Source organism: Ambystoma mexicanum, chromosome 3p (genome assembly GCF_040938575.1).
Source record: "Ambystoma mexicanum isolate Mex_15411 chromosome 3p, UKY_AmexF1_1, whole genome shotgun sequence".
Classification (NCBI taxonomy): domain Eukaryota; kingdom Metazoa; phylum Chordata; class Amphibia; order Caudata; family Ambystomatidae; genus Ambystoma; species Ambystoma mexicanum.
In genome coordinates, this window is record NC_090925.1 from 934,433,911 (window position 1) to 934,449,943 (window position 16,033).

Here is a 16,033-nt window from a genome sequence, read left to right on the forward strand (position 1 = left end):
TAATTGATACCGTATGCCACGGACGAGGTGGAACTGGAAGTGGAACTAAATACCCTGCAGCTTTCTGATGATCAGACGTAGAACGAATACAAACATCACAAGTTCTCACATAATTTTCAGAATCTTCCTTCATTCCCTTCCACCAAAATTCTCTTTGAAGAAGATCAAAAGTTTTCTTAATTCCTGGATGACCAGCCAAAGGAGAATCATGACAATTCTTTAATGCCTCAATCCTCAACTCTTCAGAAGGCAAATACAACTGTTTTCCAACAAAAGGTAAACCTTCCCTAATGTGACGTTCAGAATCTTCTGCCGCCCAAACCAACAGTTCTTCGTCAGTAAAAAATTACAAAATTGACTTTTTTCAAGTTTTGCAAACAATTGATTTTCTCTTAGCTTAGTCAATACCTTTTTAACATGTTCAATGTGTTCATTCAATTCTTTAGAAAATATTAGGATGTCGTCTATATATACTACAACAAACACATCCAAATATTCTCGAAGAACTTGATTAATGAAAAATTGAAATGCAGCAGGGGCATTACAAAGGCCGAATGGCATGACCTGGTACTCAAACAACCCATATCAAGTCCGAAATGCCGTCTTCCATTCGTCACCCTCTCTCACTCTTACTAAATGATATGCTCCTCTGAGATCTAATTTAGAGAATATCTTAGCGCCTTGAATTCTGTCCAACATAACTGATATCAAAGGTAATTTATTTTTTCCTCTCGCGGCTGCGTCTACGGTTATGAAAGTGTTTAGTGTATATGTTTTACAGCATAGGGTTAGGATATTTATTGTGACATTTTGGTTTTAATATAGCTTTTTATTTTCACTTAACTTACGCGTGTTATTTTAATTAGTATTGTAATGTATTATACTTATAACACGCGCTTCTTTCTTTCATTTACTGTTGAATACAATCCTAGTCAGGAATCTGTTAGAGTATGCTCGTACGTTCCACTTTAAAGTTTTACTTCCTGGTTTAACGTACTAGTGTTGTCAAGTAGCGTTTCGAGTGGCGTCGTGTTGAGTTCCGGCTTTTCTCCGTGAATTCATTTACTTTTTGTGGAGCGGTTATTGTGAGTTGTTACGAGTTACAGTGACCGTTTGAGCGCGCGGTTTATTTTTGCTTCGTGTCATTATTTCTACTTCGTTCTGAATGCGCGTACGTCGCGGTCTTCTAATCAGCTGAACTTTTCGTTTTTGGTGCATCAAGCCATCTAACCTCCGTGGAGCATCCAAAGTCTACAATACAGTTTTAATGATACATTTACATATGCAGATACAAGAAAATAAAAGCTGATAGAAGAATTATTCAGAAGAGTTTATTTAACAGAGACTTGAGAACTATAGTAAAACATTATTTCTTCAAGCAAGCAAGTTTCTGAGTTCCTACAACATAATTTCAAAGAATATCCAAAGCGTTTCAAGAATATTGAAAATTGATTTTCATTGTAAATTCAATAATAAGAAATCTGAAGAGCATCTAACAATACAAAAGCCAAACTATAAATGCCTATCAGCAATCTAGCATAGGCAGCAGGTACATGATAATAGTTTGTTAATATTATTAATAGCAGAAGTCTACATACAGAAAGGAGTTTATTTAATCTGTATATTTTTTGTGCTTAGATTTCACAGACACACGTTATTGATGAAACCTCCACAATCCAGTTCCAAAGAGTTAACCATCTACTGAGCCTAATATTCTGGGAACCAGTGTCGTGTCTTAAGAAACAGTGAAGATCTGCAGTTGTTATTTTCTCCCCTATTCCCCTTTCCCTTTGGGTTTGCCTGTTGGGTAGTTTTATATTTTATGAACTATTGAGCAGGCATATCAAGGGGGTCTGGTGGGCCAGCATCACTCCTGCAAGAAGATCCAAGTAATGGACCTGACAGAATGAAAGGCCGTTTAGAATGTTGTGAAATGTTCCAAACTACCTCATAATATTTTTCTACCAATCACTGGTGTTGCACTGAACCTTCATCTTGGTTTGGGGAATTAGGCACTTCCTGTATATAGTTGTCATTAAGGAAACTTATCACAATATTGACACATTAAAATACTAAACCCAAAATCAAACATCACTCAACCAATGCTCCTACTAATAATGTAATAATGAAGATTAAAAATAACTGTTTACTTAATTCTTTTGAATGCAGATTTTCTACAGTAATTTCTCATTGAAAATCTAGAAATGTGCCATGGAATCCTGACAAGAGGATAGGGATGGGGTGGGCTGAGGCCCCCGGGGAGAAGGCCCGGGTGTTTTGATTGGCTAGGTAGGATTGGATCCAGGCAGTCACCTGGTTAGAGAAAACCGCTGTGTCATAACTTCCTATTTTTGAAAAATCACAAAATCCTCAATCTCCCGAAATCACCTATGCTGATAGCACAGGACCGGGCCTGCTCTCTGCAGGGTGAATGGGTGGGGTTGGTCAGACTGCACTATTGCCATACACCCGAGACTGGTATGCCGACCTCGAGCCAAAAATGTAAGCCCACTAACTGTTGTGGGACTGGAGCCAACCATCGCAAAATCAGCAATCTCCTGAAATTGCCTATGCTGATAGAACAGGGCCGGATCCAGCTCTGTGCAGGGCGAATGGGTGGGGTTGGTGAAATTCCACTATCACCAGTACACCCCAGACTGGTATGCTGACCTTTCAGCCCACCAACTGTTATGGGGTATGGGGCCAACACACTTTCACAAATAAATATATAGATTCTGTATTCACGCAATACTCCAAATTAGATCAGAGCACAAAATTAACATGAGCAATCACAGATTACATCAGTTTGGTAAAGGCTCAGGGAGCTGAGGTCAAAGGGTAAAACCTTGCATTGGAAACCATCAGAACCTACTGTAAATATGAAAAGTACTCTGTGAGGATAGAATAATGGACCGTTAATGTATGCACCCTTCAGTTTTGCAGAGCATATACTGTCCCCCAATTGGAGAGTTGATGGAAAATTTGCATTGTGAATATTTTGAATTTCTGATTTTGGATGTGCAAGTTGAAATGATAAAGTTCTGTAATCATTCAAACCCCTGCCTTTCTACCTGATGCAAAAGAAACAGGAGTACAAGCTTTGTCCTAGTCCCTTTTTAACGCTAGGCTCTGTGGCTCTCAAAAGCAGAAGTTGCTGACTCTCTTGGATGTGTTAAAGGTGCTGAAGAAGGATATAAGGGAGAGGACGAAGGAAAAATAGAAGGGATGGAAAGATGAAATGCTTGAGACACCACAGGCAAAGTCCAGGTATCCTAGATGAGGCCTTTTCAGGCTGATAACAAATATTTGATTTTCTTGCCTACTGGAGAATGGCGGCGATTCACTGATGAACAGAAGCTGCCATATAGAGGAGAAGGCAAATACCCTAGAAGCTCCACCCCTATGTTGCCTATATGTTAGGAAACCGGAAAATACAACACATGCAGTCCCAGTGAGAATGCCTGTACCACAACCAATCCTTGAAACAAGGTATCCATTGAGAAAACCCTACATGCATGCATGAAGAAATAACGTTCTTCTGGAAGAGGTTCTGGAAGAAGTGGGAAAATGAGTGAGAAAGAAGAATGGTGACGTCATGCAGAGCAGAACTGACGCACCCTGGAAAGATGCACAAGACGGAAGAAAATAAACCTTCTATAAGATCTGAAGAGAAGGTGTTAAAGATGAGCAACATTTCGGGCTCAAGATGAAGATGCTCATGCAAAGAAACACTGAAGAAAATGCAAAGTCATTTTACACTTGTACAGATGCAGTAACACAAGTAGACAAAGTGATCTTGAGGCTGGCTACGTAGTGAATAGTTTGCAGCGATGCACCAATGTATATACATAGGAATGTATAGAACCTGGATGTTCCACGATGCACTTAGCAAGGTTTGAAACCCTGTGATTGGAAAGGGGATTTTAGTGTGGCGCAGTTGGAAAACAGCTAATGGCGAAGAAGAAGGAGAAAGTCAAGAAAGGCTTGGCTGGCCCGCCACCGATTTTTTATTTATTTATTTATTTATTTATTTGTATTGCGCCGACTGCCCGCAGGCATCGGGGCGCATACATAGAGACATGGACAAACGGAAAGTAACAGTACGTGAGACAGGACAGATCAAGTGCAGATAGAGTTAGGACATTTTCAAGGTCTGGAATCTTACCAGTGTGGCTTATTTGAAGAGCACGGTTTTAAGTTTTTTACGAAAGGAATAGTGGCTGGGATCCAACCTGAGACAGATCGGCAGTTTGTTCCAGCTGGCTGCCGCACGGTTGGGGAAGGCTCTGCCCAAACCGAGTTCTTTTTTATGTTTCAGTGTTATTATCAGGCCGTTGGCTTCTGATCTTAATGCCCTGGTAGGGTTGTAGAAGGTGAGTTTGGACTTCAGATAGGCTGGTGCTTTCCCATAAAGACACTTCTGTGTTGGCATAAAGACTTGAATAGTACACGGTCCTCCATTTTCAGCCAGTGGCGGTCCCGTCTGGCTTCACTGATATTTTCATTTCTTGTTTAATCGTTCTGATTGCATTGATCACAAGAGTCGAGGCCACTGTGAGCCTGGTTGTCTATCAAGTAGTTACAAGGAACGTGAGAAAGAAACAAACTTCTGTTTGAGGTGAAATGGAAAAACACTGAAGGTGTCAAGAGTTCATCATTTAAAAGTATTATATGCAGCAATGAGCTCGAAAACATGGTCTCCAGTCACATGGTCTGATGAAAATAGACATTGGGTCGAGCTACACCGAAACCAGAACATGCAACCATGCCTTACTCCCTTTAATTCTCAGGCACAGAGAGCCTCTTCAAGGCCAAGTTCAAAGCCTTAATTGAATGGCAAACAGCAAGAGTGATGATAGATGTTGGGCTAATTGGGGGGGGGAATGGATTTGTACTTTTTGACCAACTATAAATGGTCACAAGGACCAAAAGTTCTAAAAATGCTACCACCAAAGGTTTGAACACCAAAGGTTCGAACCTTTGGTGGTAGCATTGCATGTAAGTGTAAACAAAAACAAAACAATTTCAGAGGCTACAGGGGTGTCCCCCGCAACACCCTGCACACTATACTTCATAGTATAGTGAGCAGAGGTTGCTGGGGAAACCCCTGCAGCCACCGTTGTATGTACACCTGTTCGCATGAGAAAGGTGCAAACTTTTGGTGGTTCACACCTTTCTCATGCGAACATTCCGGCTGCTGCAAAATCAGCCACAGTCGGATAACTTAGAACCGGGTGGGGAGGCATGACCATGCAAACCCTCAATGCACCTGGAGTGGTAGCCTGCGTGCTGCTAGCGTGTGGAATATTCCAGAAGGGTACAAGGGTGCCAAACAATTGTAGAGGCCATGTATTGAGAGAGCCCTATAGTTTGTGTAACCAATGAATCGTTGCATATGTTATGACAATGAAGATGACTTGTACTAGAGGAGGGTTTAGTTGTCCACCTGATGTTAGAGACCCAATCACTACCCCCGTTAGTATGGAATGTATACTTAGATGTTCCCTGAAAGCCTAACACATTCCCAAGTAGATTTTGTAGTTTGCCATGTAGTGTGACGTCATTGATGGCGAGTTTTGACTATAAAAGTTATGATTTTTATGAAATGCATTGAGAGCTAGAGCGAACGTTGGATGATGTCTGTTTTAACATCCCTGTTATAGATAATTGCAAATAGAACAGAACAAAGTTTTGCCAACTTCCTGAGTCGGTTTTGATATTGATGTTTGAGTAAATTCGGTATCCCCATCCATCTCTAAGTATTGCTGCCTCGTCTTAAAGGGCCCTAGGTCTATGGCTTCGGTCAATTTGGCTTTTTTTATGTCACTGAGGAAGGTAGCAGAGGTAAAACTATGTTCTGCTTGATGAATCTGTTTCTGGAAGTGGATGACTGCTTATCTTGCTTCTGCTTTCAGTCCATGAAACCTCAAGGTTCCGATTTCTCTTTACCCCGGTATATCATGTTTTCAGTTTGTGAAATGACTGCCAAATAGTTATATCTGGAAATACGATCATAAGGAATGTCAAAAACTATTTTTGCCCTCAAAGGGCAGCTCAATAACCTTTATTTTTATTTATTTATTACATTTATGTAACACCCAGATCCTGGGGCATCACTGTATTTGTTACAGGTAAGCATGTAGGTAAAAACATCAGTTAAGAGCATCAGTCGTATTTGTCGAAAACCAGGTTTTTACCGACTTTTTGAAGGAAGCATATCAGGGTTGATTTCTGATGTGAGTTGGCAGGGAGTTGCAAAGAGTGGTTGTAGTGACACAAAAACAGACCCCTCTTGTTTTTGAATTGAGGGGTGAATAAAGTAATTCTGGTGCCTTCCAGATCTTATGGAACGCACCAGGAGTTTCCGGGTAACACTGTTGTTGAGTTGGAGGGGGGCCTCTTTGTGGATGCAGCGGTGGGCAATAGACAGAGTTTTTAAAGTCAATGCGAGCTTTGATGGGCAACCAGTGGGCCTCACGCCTGGTTGCTGAAATGTGATCTGATTGGTGTAAGTCTAGTGCTGCGTGCAAGGCTTTGTTCTGCAAAAGTTGGAGTTTGGCCAGGTTGGAGGCATTTGTTAATGATGTGTGCTCTCGCAAGTGTAAGGCAGTTGTTGGTGGTGAGAAATTGTCTGCTCAGATAATGAGCCTAGATGTCTAGGCTGTGGAATATGCTAGTGCATTGATGTGACTGGTCATGGTCAGCTCTGCTTCCAAGTGGACACCCAGAGTTTTGACATGCTTCAGGACCGTGATAGCAGAGCCATTAATACAGAAAGAAGAGAAGGCTGTTTTGAGAGTTTGTAGCCGGTAGGGGTAGCCCACAATAAGAAGCTCTGTTTTATCATCGTTTAGACAGAGGTTGTGGGCGGCCAACCAGTTTTGTATAGTGCTGTAGACTCTGTTAATGGTGACAGTGTCATGAGTGTAGTCGCCTGTGATAGGAGTGAGTATTTGTGTGTCATCTGCACTAGAGTGTCAAGGAGTGTGGGTGACAGGCAGGACCCTTTAGGGACACCAAGGGGGACCGAGATAGGGTCGGCAGCTGCATCGCTAATGAACACTCTTGTAGTGCGTTCAATGTGGAATGATTTGATCCATGTTGTGGCCTCAGGGGAGAAGTGGAAGTGAGCGTTGAGGTGATGGCAGAGGGTGTCATGATTTAGCAGGTCTAAAGCAGCCAAGAGCTCTAGTAGAAGGAGGATGGCTAGATCACCTTAGTCTCAGATGTTATCCATTTGGCTTTTCAGATCCAGGAGGGCTGTTTCGGTGTTGTGTTTCCGGCGGAAGCGGGATTGTCTAGTTACAAGTAGGTGGTTCTGTTCTATGAAGCATTGTACTTGTGAACAGACAATGCGGTCCAGTATTTTGGGTAGAAAGGGGACATTCAAAATGGGACGATAGTTGGTGGTGATGGTAGGGTCCAGGAAAGGTTTCTTGAGGAGGGGTTTGATCCAGGTGACTTTGTACTGGTAGGGACTTCCTTAGAGGAGAAGGAGGCATTAACAAAGTCTGTGATGAGGGGTGTTAAAATGGGGATTCAGAGATTACCTATGCGAGCTGGGCAGGTGTCGCCCTTGCAGCTCGAGAGCTTAAGAGATAAGATAGAAGCAATGACTGTCTCCTGTGTGACTTCAGAGAACATGAATGGATAAAGAGACGGGGGTGGTGGCATTGGTGGGTGATCTGGATCCTCAAGTGTAGTGGCTTTAGCCACTAGTATGGCTTTTTTAATCCTAATTTTGGTAACTAGTAAGTCAATTTTGTTTGCGAGGGCATCTTGTATGGTGGCGCACCATGCTTTGTCTGTAAAATTTAGCTTTTTGCGAGACTATCGTTTTCCTATAGAGTTTGGTAGTAGTCGAGATAGTTTCACCATTGCTAAGGGAGGGTTTTTTTCTCCAAAGGTGTTTAAGGGCTCTTTTATTTATGTGTAGAGTGATGAGTTCTTCATTAAACCAAATGTTGCTTTGTTTGTGCAGTTTTGGAATTTTGGATTTAATTGATGCGTGCTGGTCCAGAGTATGTTGCAGGCATTGATGGTATATGTTAACTAGGTCTTGGGGTCTCTTGTAGCTGTGAAGTGAGCAGTGCTTGAAGCGTGTGATTAAGCAGCTCATGTGTGAGTTTGCAGGTATTTCGAGCCAGTACAGGGCTCGAAGTGGGATGTTGAGTTGATAGGGGGTTGGCGAGGGCAAGGCTAAATCAATGAAGGAATGGTCAGACAAAGGTACTGTGCTTATGGCTGAGACCTCAATTGTGGCATTGGCTCTGAGCAACCAGTCCAGCATACAACCTTTGGCGTGAGTGGGGGAGGAGACCCATTGGGTGAAATTCATGTCTCCTAGTGCTTGTGATAAGGCTGTCGCATGGTGATCAGACAAGTCCGTAAACCCAAGTTTAAGGTCTCCCAGGAGAATACATTTGGTGGCTAGTTTGAGGAGCGGGGTAATCAAGAGGGGGATGCCAATGTTGGGGTGGCTGTGGCAGTTAGGCTGGCAGTACAAAAGAAGCAGGTTGTAGGTGTATTGAGGATTGGTAGTAAGTGTGAGGAGTACCATTTTGTATCTGGAGGAACGCAGGATGGGTCTGATCTGAAGAGAGGATGTGGCAATGAGTGCCACTCCTCCAGGGGCATTGAGTCTGTCAGCCCTATGACAGAGTAATTTGGGGGTTAGCTAGTGAGAGCAATGGACCTAAAGCACTGTGGAGCCAGGATTCTGTGGTGGTCTAGTATGGTGTCATGAACATTAATAGCATGTGCTCTTAGGCAGTGTATGTTAATTAGTGCACAGTTCAGTACTCCTGACAGACTTGATGGAGATTGGGCAACCTTGAAGGTGGGTGTGTGATGCATCTTAATGTAAGGTGGAAGCCTATAGTCACCTCGTCACCTAAAGGGGGAAGGTAAAATTATAGGGTGGGGCCTCGATGTGTGAGGTTCTGGCACATAGCTTCTTTAAACTGAGGGAGCCCTCACAAGGGATAGTGCATCTCTGTACAGGTGGCTGGTAAGTAGTGAATCAGATGGATGTGGCTCAGGAGTGGAGCGGAGTCACATGGAATGTTTAGTGAGGGTTGGTGCTCTGGGCAGTGCAGGACAGGTCTCCTTCGACACGCAGAAGTTGGCAGTAGGGCTGATGCTACAGTGGCTGGGCAGGTGCCCTTTGAGAGGGGTACTGCAGTCATTGTAGTCACATCTGACAGTGCTGCAGGAAGCCGCAAGATCAGGGCAGGAATCCTTGGGAGAGCTAGTGCTGGTGCTGATACTGGGGCATTGCAACATATGAGATCTGGCACTGGTAGTACTGCCAGGGAAACCAGGGTTGCTAGGAGCCGCGTGATTGGGGCAGACACCCTTAGGTATATCCTCTAGGTTGGAGGTGCTGAGGGGTGCAGTGTCAGGCTTCATGGGTGATTGGGAATAGCGTAATGCCCCCTGATGGAGGGGCGTGGGGTACAGCTTGCCAGTGAAGTGGGTCGAAGTCCGGATATCAGAGTTGTTGGGACAAACAATATGGGTGAGAGAAGGGAGGAAGGATGTGGGTTTGGGCAACACATGGGCGGTAGAATGGTGGGAAGAAAGTACCATGCTCGGTCGTCTGCAGCCCAATATCTGTGCCTATAATGCGGCGCAGAGGTAAGCTGGGAGCACAGGGAGGTGTTTGTTGAGGAAGAGCCGGTGTAAGGAATAGGGTGGGGGGTAGAAGGTCTGGATGATATGCGAGTTACGGGAGCACTGTGTTAGCGAAGAGGTCACAAAAGGGGGGTCTAGGAGGAGCTGGGATTAGTCATGATGGTCCTTTGGGGGTTTGTGTAGACAGCGGTGGAAGCACAGTGATGTGAGGTGCAACATGAGCACTCTTGGTCATTGTACCGCGGTCAGGGCAGGTCAGATGAGTTAGCTTCAGGTTTGGCTATGTTGTGGGTTGAAGAGGGCGGGGGGAACGGCTACCTTGCATGGGCACCATGATAGCATTAGGAGACTTTGCTGGTGTGTATGTATAGGTAGTGGACACGTCGCGAGTTGCGTGGCAGTCAATGAATATTGAAGACATTGTGGGTCAGGGGAGGGAGGAAGGGCGTCGGCGGGGGGGGTGAGTGGAAGTAGGCGTTGAACTGTGTATGGTGTGTAAAGAGGTCAGCATGACTACAAACAATGCAAAGTGGAATGAGGCGCTAATTACATTGAAAAGTGATGCAGTTACCTTGTGGGGCACTCGACTTGCCATTCCAATCAGCAATGGTGTGCTCCTCGAGCAGTAGCATTGTGTGATTAGGCTCAGAGAGTGACAAGAGTAATGCAGGAACATTTTAGACAGTGCCAGCCTGCATGGATTTACCCCCAGATACTCACTGAGCAACTTGTGTGTTTCCCTGCAGGGAATGAGGGAGCTACATTAAGTTTTACCTTGTATTGTTTTATCATACTTTTTATGGATAAAGGAAATCTGTTTTAAATAAAGCTGCAACCGTTTTCTAATGCTAGGCCATCCTATCAGAAATCATTGAAATCTATTTATTTAAACAATTTCAGTTTCATGACGTGAATAAGGCCTACAATTGTCACAATGTTACATGAAAGAGTAGCTCTCAAAATGTTCCCACTGTTACAAGGAGTCATAGACCCATTTAGTCAATGTTTGACTTTCACAGTGGATTTAATGTGAGCCACTGTGTGCTCATTCAGTCCAAATATTTCACGTTATGGAGATGCATTACCTTAGACATTACCTTTGGGAAGGGACCATTTTAAAAACAACCGGGGTATTACCAGTTGATGAGATACATTTGTCATGATTAATATGCTTTCTTTCAAAATAAATTCCATGCTCAAAGGTCACACAAAGTGTATGAAAGGAACATATTTACTTGACGTGATTAAATCTGGATCATTCTAGGGCTGTTCCTCTATCAGCAAAGAAGGTCAAGCAGTGCCAAAATCCACAAGAACATATTTGTAGAGGCAAAGTGTCTGAGTGTTAAGACACATTTTAATATTGAATTCTACGAACGTGGGAAGTTACGTGTCATCTGAAGTCTTTTTTCAGTCTTCATTACACCACGTTATACTCTCCTTGCAGGAGGGGAGCGACGCAGAATGCACCTGAGTGTTTGGTGTTCGGTGCTCAGCGTTTGGTGGAGTACCCTGATCCTGACTTTGGTTCCTTCGCTCGGATGTGGACTATGGCTGCTGCTTTTTAAAGGTTGCCTCTTCAGCAGCTTTCATGATATCTACACTTTTGGTAAGGCTGGCTGCTCTCCTTATTCACTCAGGCTATCTGAAGCTGTGTGACTGTGTCCACTAGTACCGTACAGATTGCGGTCCCTTATGGCTTTGAGCTCTCTGATTGGTTATACAATTTGTGGCCCCTGCTTGGCCCAGCAGCCTATTATTGGTCCAAGACTCTGGGAGTGCATACTACTGTACCTACTGTTGAGACTTGAATGGGGAATTACCAACGCATAACCCCCAGATCTTTGCTCTCGTTATCAGCGGCTTTTTTACCATGCCGGGTTTACGTAATGGCAAGTCCACTTCCTGTAACTTGGAACTTATCAAAGAGCAATTGGGGGGAAGACCTATTAAGTCAGAACAGCTAAATTCCTCGCCTCAAACTATGTTTTATCGATGCGCCATCCAACACAGATTGCTCTGTTTCTCTAACGCATGCTGACCCTGAGGACTTGACGGAGCACGTGTGATCCAACTTAATTTCTGACCTGTCAATTTTGGCCGCTAGAGACTTCTAAATTCGCAAAAAGAATTTGCCTTTCTTTGGGTGGCCTCACCTCACAATCTATGCATGGATCCCCGTCTTGCCCGCAAGGTATGGAGGAGTTGAAACTATACAAAGCCTTTCCTCTCCCTCCTGTACTGCAACTACTGGAGGTGGACAAGTTTCCTATTTTTTTTATGGATCCCCACCATCATCTGATGTTCACAGCTTTTAACCAACCAGGGCCTAAAGCATCTTTTTGTTCAGTCCTAGTATTGGAGCCCAAAGTTCACGATAATAAGAATGAGCGTCCTATTGCAGTTCAAAATCTGCAGTCCCAGGAGGAGCCCATAGTGGACGCCTTTTCCTTTCCAGTCCTAAGTCAGATATTGGACACTATGGATCGGGGGCGCACTATGAATATGTATGAACTCAAAGAGGTTCGATCTTCATTGAAAGATTTGCTTGCCAAAGTGAACTTTATAACAGGCTTTATTATGGCATTGAGTGCCCCAGGGGTAATTGGTAAAAATGCATGGTTGAGTGAATACAGTATCTGTTGCCAGTCAAACTTCTGGTGATGACCTTGCCCTTATTTTCATTCAAAATAACAATACGGGAGGCTCAGATGAGGGAGAGGTGACCTGTGGTCAGAGACTCTTATCTAAGGTCTCTAGGCTCTCTGTTACTGCAGTTCTTGACCCTACTCCCTCCTATCAAAGCTGGAAGGAGTGAGTGTGATGTCTCCCTCTGGGTCTTCCTGCGGGGTTACTCAAAAAGCACCAGTTGTGGTTGGCTGCAGAAAGAGGAACAAAGTTAAGATTGTCACTCAACCAAAGCCGGCCCTTGCAAGGCATAATAAAGGTTCCCATAAATGTTTGAGATCCTTGAAGGCCCAGACAGAAACATTCTCTGAGGAGGATGATGATCAAGCTGTACAGACACAGGCATACTTGAAAAGGGTTTGGGGGTGCCTGTGAAAAGGGTAGGTCTGCATCCTAGAGATCAAAAATATCTGTTGGTCCCTCTGCTTCAGTGCCCGTGGACGCAAACAAAACATTTCTGATAATAGCTCACCTTAAACCTAAGGATGTAGAAGCCACTCAGGCATGCCTGGTGGGGAGCCCTGAATCTCCTCTATTACCCAGTGTGACAAGTGAATCTAGTCAAGTGGGCCCAGTTTCGCTCTCTGCTCACTGTATTATTCCTAATAAACTTGATCCAACAGTGTGCTCGTTTGTACCAGCTGAGGAGCCAATCACTCACTCGAATACGGCTCCCTCTGGTTTCTTAACTATGGAAGCAAAAAGGAAGTCTTTGACCTCTGGATCCGGGCTCGGTGGTAGGCTGCCAGTCCCCGAGAGACCAATGAGGGATCCTCCGGGGATTTTGATTTTTATACTCCCTGAAAGATATAAGGCCCTTGAGGTAGGCTCAGTGCCACTATCTGCCTCCTAGCCAATCTCCTTCAGAGACCAGCTGAGTTATGTATGTTTGAGCTGCACTTTTAAGGTCAAAAATCTTTATCCCCTTAATCAACAATATATTTTGGCTGTCTTTGGCCAGATACCCCGTCTCCAATCACTCTCCTCTAAAGATATTTCCAGAATTTTCTTTTCAGATTTTCACTGAGTTGATATGGTGAAAATAGTTTTTTATTCAAAACCTTTTTACAATTTAGTCATGGCTGAGGGAGAATATTTGTGTAATATGGGTTATCTGCTTTCCAAAGATTGGCCCCAGGTGGGCTCTGTTTCATTTATTTAAGGTGTTGAGGGGGGTACTGACTCTAACCTGCTTGAACCCTCCTTAAAGATAAATGTTCAACTGGTTGCTGGGCAAATGACTAACGAAACTGCTCAACTGATGATGAATCGCCACGTGACGTGCGATTGGTCTCATATCATTAACGCATTGCACCAGCATAATCCACTGCAAAGGTGTCCTTGCTGAATTCCTCCAGTGAGGCTGGTTTCATGGAACACACCTGACTTCACCCATCTTACATCTAATGAGAACTGTTGGTCTAATGCAGATTTAATATGTATCCAGGAATCGCTTATGCTGGATGTCCCTTGGTTGACGTGCTCACGGTTATATGATGTGATAGGTTATTTATAACCCGCTTGATATCCAGAGGTTTCTAAGCGCAGACCCGGGGATCGAACCTGTGTTGCTCTGTGTGTTTCTGCTTCCAAGGCGGGCACATTGCCCCTAAGCTATCTTCCCGTAACCTCCCGTTATCCATGAGCCTATAAGGTAGGGTTTAAAGGGCAGACCGTATGGTGGTTTACTTTGTGCTTGGCGTATCTCTCTGAATTTAAATATTGTGGATGTATGTGTTGGCCAGCCTGACATGCTGGGATGCAAAATAACATGGTTTGCTCCATTGATGCAAGTGTTCAGAGTATTAATTGTCTTAAATGTTTATTTCAATCCTGCAACTGCCATCTTAACAGATTTGTTTGCTGCCATTACTAATATATTCGAAGAGTATGGCTGTTTACCTAATGTATGTTTTGTAGTCTTCTGTGATTTTAATTCAAAGTGTTTTGATTCCAGGTGGTATGGTCTGGGGCAATTTTACCGAAAACAAATTAACGCAATGACCAAAAGTTCTAAAAATGCTACCACCAAAGGTTCGAACACCAAAAGTTTGAACCTTTGGTGGTAGCATTGTAAAATAAAAAAGCAGGGGCTCCGGGGGTGTCCCCCGCTTCACCACGCTCACTATACTTTATGATATATTGAGCGGGGGCTGTGGGGGACACCCCTGCAGCCTTCCGTTTAAAAACAAAAAAAAAAAAAAAAAGAAAAGGACCCTGTAGCGCCGGTTCCCGATCACGGAAGTGAAAGGGAACTGGCGCTCCAGGAACCCAGCATGAAGATGAAGGTAAGTGGGGTTTGTTTATGTTGGGGGTGTGGGTGGGGGTGTGCTGAGGGTGTGGGTGGAGGGGTGTTATGGGTGTGGGTGTGAGTTTGTATGGGTGTTTGCATGAGAAAGGTGCAAACTTTTGGTAGTTTGCACATTTCTCATGCAAACATTTTGCCCGCGGTACTTTCAGCCGCGGGAAAATCACTGCAAATCGGTGGTATTGCTTGCGATCCTTATGGTGTTTCTCTCAATCTGCCAGAATCCAAGGGCTATTGTTTTGAGCGTGTTTAGATGCTTTTGATCTTGTTCCCCTAAATTGTAACCTTGAAGATGATGTGCCGCCCAGATACACTTGGTCGAGTAGCCAGTCTAGATCTACTCTAGATTTTGTGTTTGTGTCTTCATCCCTTCTTCCTTTCATTGATCATTTTAACATGGAGTCTGACACTGCCAACGACAATGCGCATCTTAGGCTGGTGTCGGGGGTATTAATATACCTGCGTTGGACTTGCTTTCTGACGCTTTGGTAATTAATCGGCAGAACCACAGAGTTATATGGAAACCCTAGTATGTCCATAGATTCTTAACGCCTGTATTGCTCAGGAGTTATTGGGGGGTCTTTTTGTGGAGATGTGTCCACGTTCATTCTCTCACCATCTTCAGTCCACACTTACTGCTTTGATACCAGCCTCTAACCTCACAAGGCCGAATTGCCTTACTGCCTTGAGACATGGGTACAATGCGGAAGTCTGTGATATGAAGAGAAAGTTGAGAGGGAACATCAGGAAAACATTCAAAACGGGCATAAACGTTGACCTAACAATTGCTAAACTTAAACTATTATTTAGAAATTGGGTAAAAGGCCATCAAGCCCTCCTTCTTCAAGCCGATGCAGAGCACTGTCCTCCCATCAGATGGCCAATTTTTGGCACCTTATTCGGGGGTGGTGAAACTTTTGTTACAGCACCAGTCTATTTCAGGCCAGGAGTAGGAGGGTTTTTTCACTGAGTTGTATGCCTTAGAAGGTTCCGAAGAGGGGTGTTTAACAACAAAAGCTGATGTCTCCTGGTGCATAGAGACATGGGATTTACTAGACATTAATCTGGCAGGAATTTTAACAGCTATTAAGAAGGCTAGGTCTTCTAATGCTCCTGGTCCTGAGGGCACATGTAATTCAACGCTTAACTCTGTGCCTCTTTTATGGGCTGCGGTCTTATTACAGGTGTACTGTAACATTGTAGGGTGGAATGTGAGCCCCGACACTTGGAGAGAGGCCATTGTTGTTGTAATATACAAAAAGGGGGACAGGGCAAATCCGGGGAAATATCGCCCTATCTCCCTTTGGACGCTTCGTATGAAAGCTTCTTGGGATTTTTATTGCACGTCTTGGAGAGATGGGCCACACTTGCGAATAAGTTGGACTGCAATCAGTCCGGCTT

General features: G+C 44.0%; 1 protein-coding gene across 1 annotated transcript in view; it reads right to left on the bottom strand.

Annotated features, from left to right (window-relative positions):
• The window catches only part of LOC138581135 (fer-1-like protein 4), a 1,598,034-nt gene that overhangs the window by 953,971 nt on the left and 628,030 nt on the right, over positions 1-16,033 (bottom strand). The window lies entirely within an intron of this gene.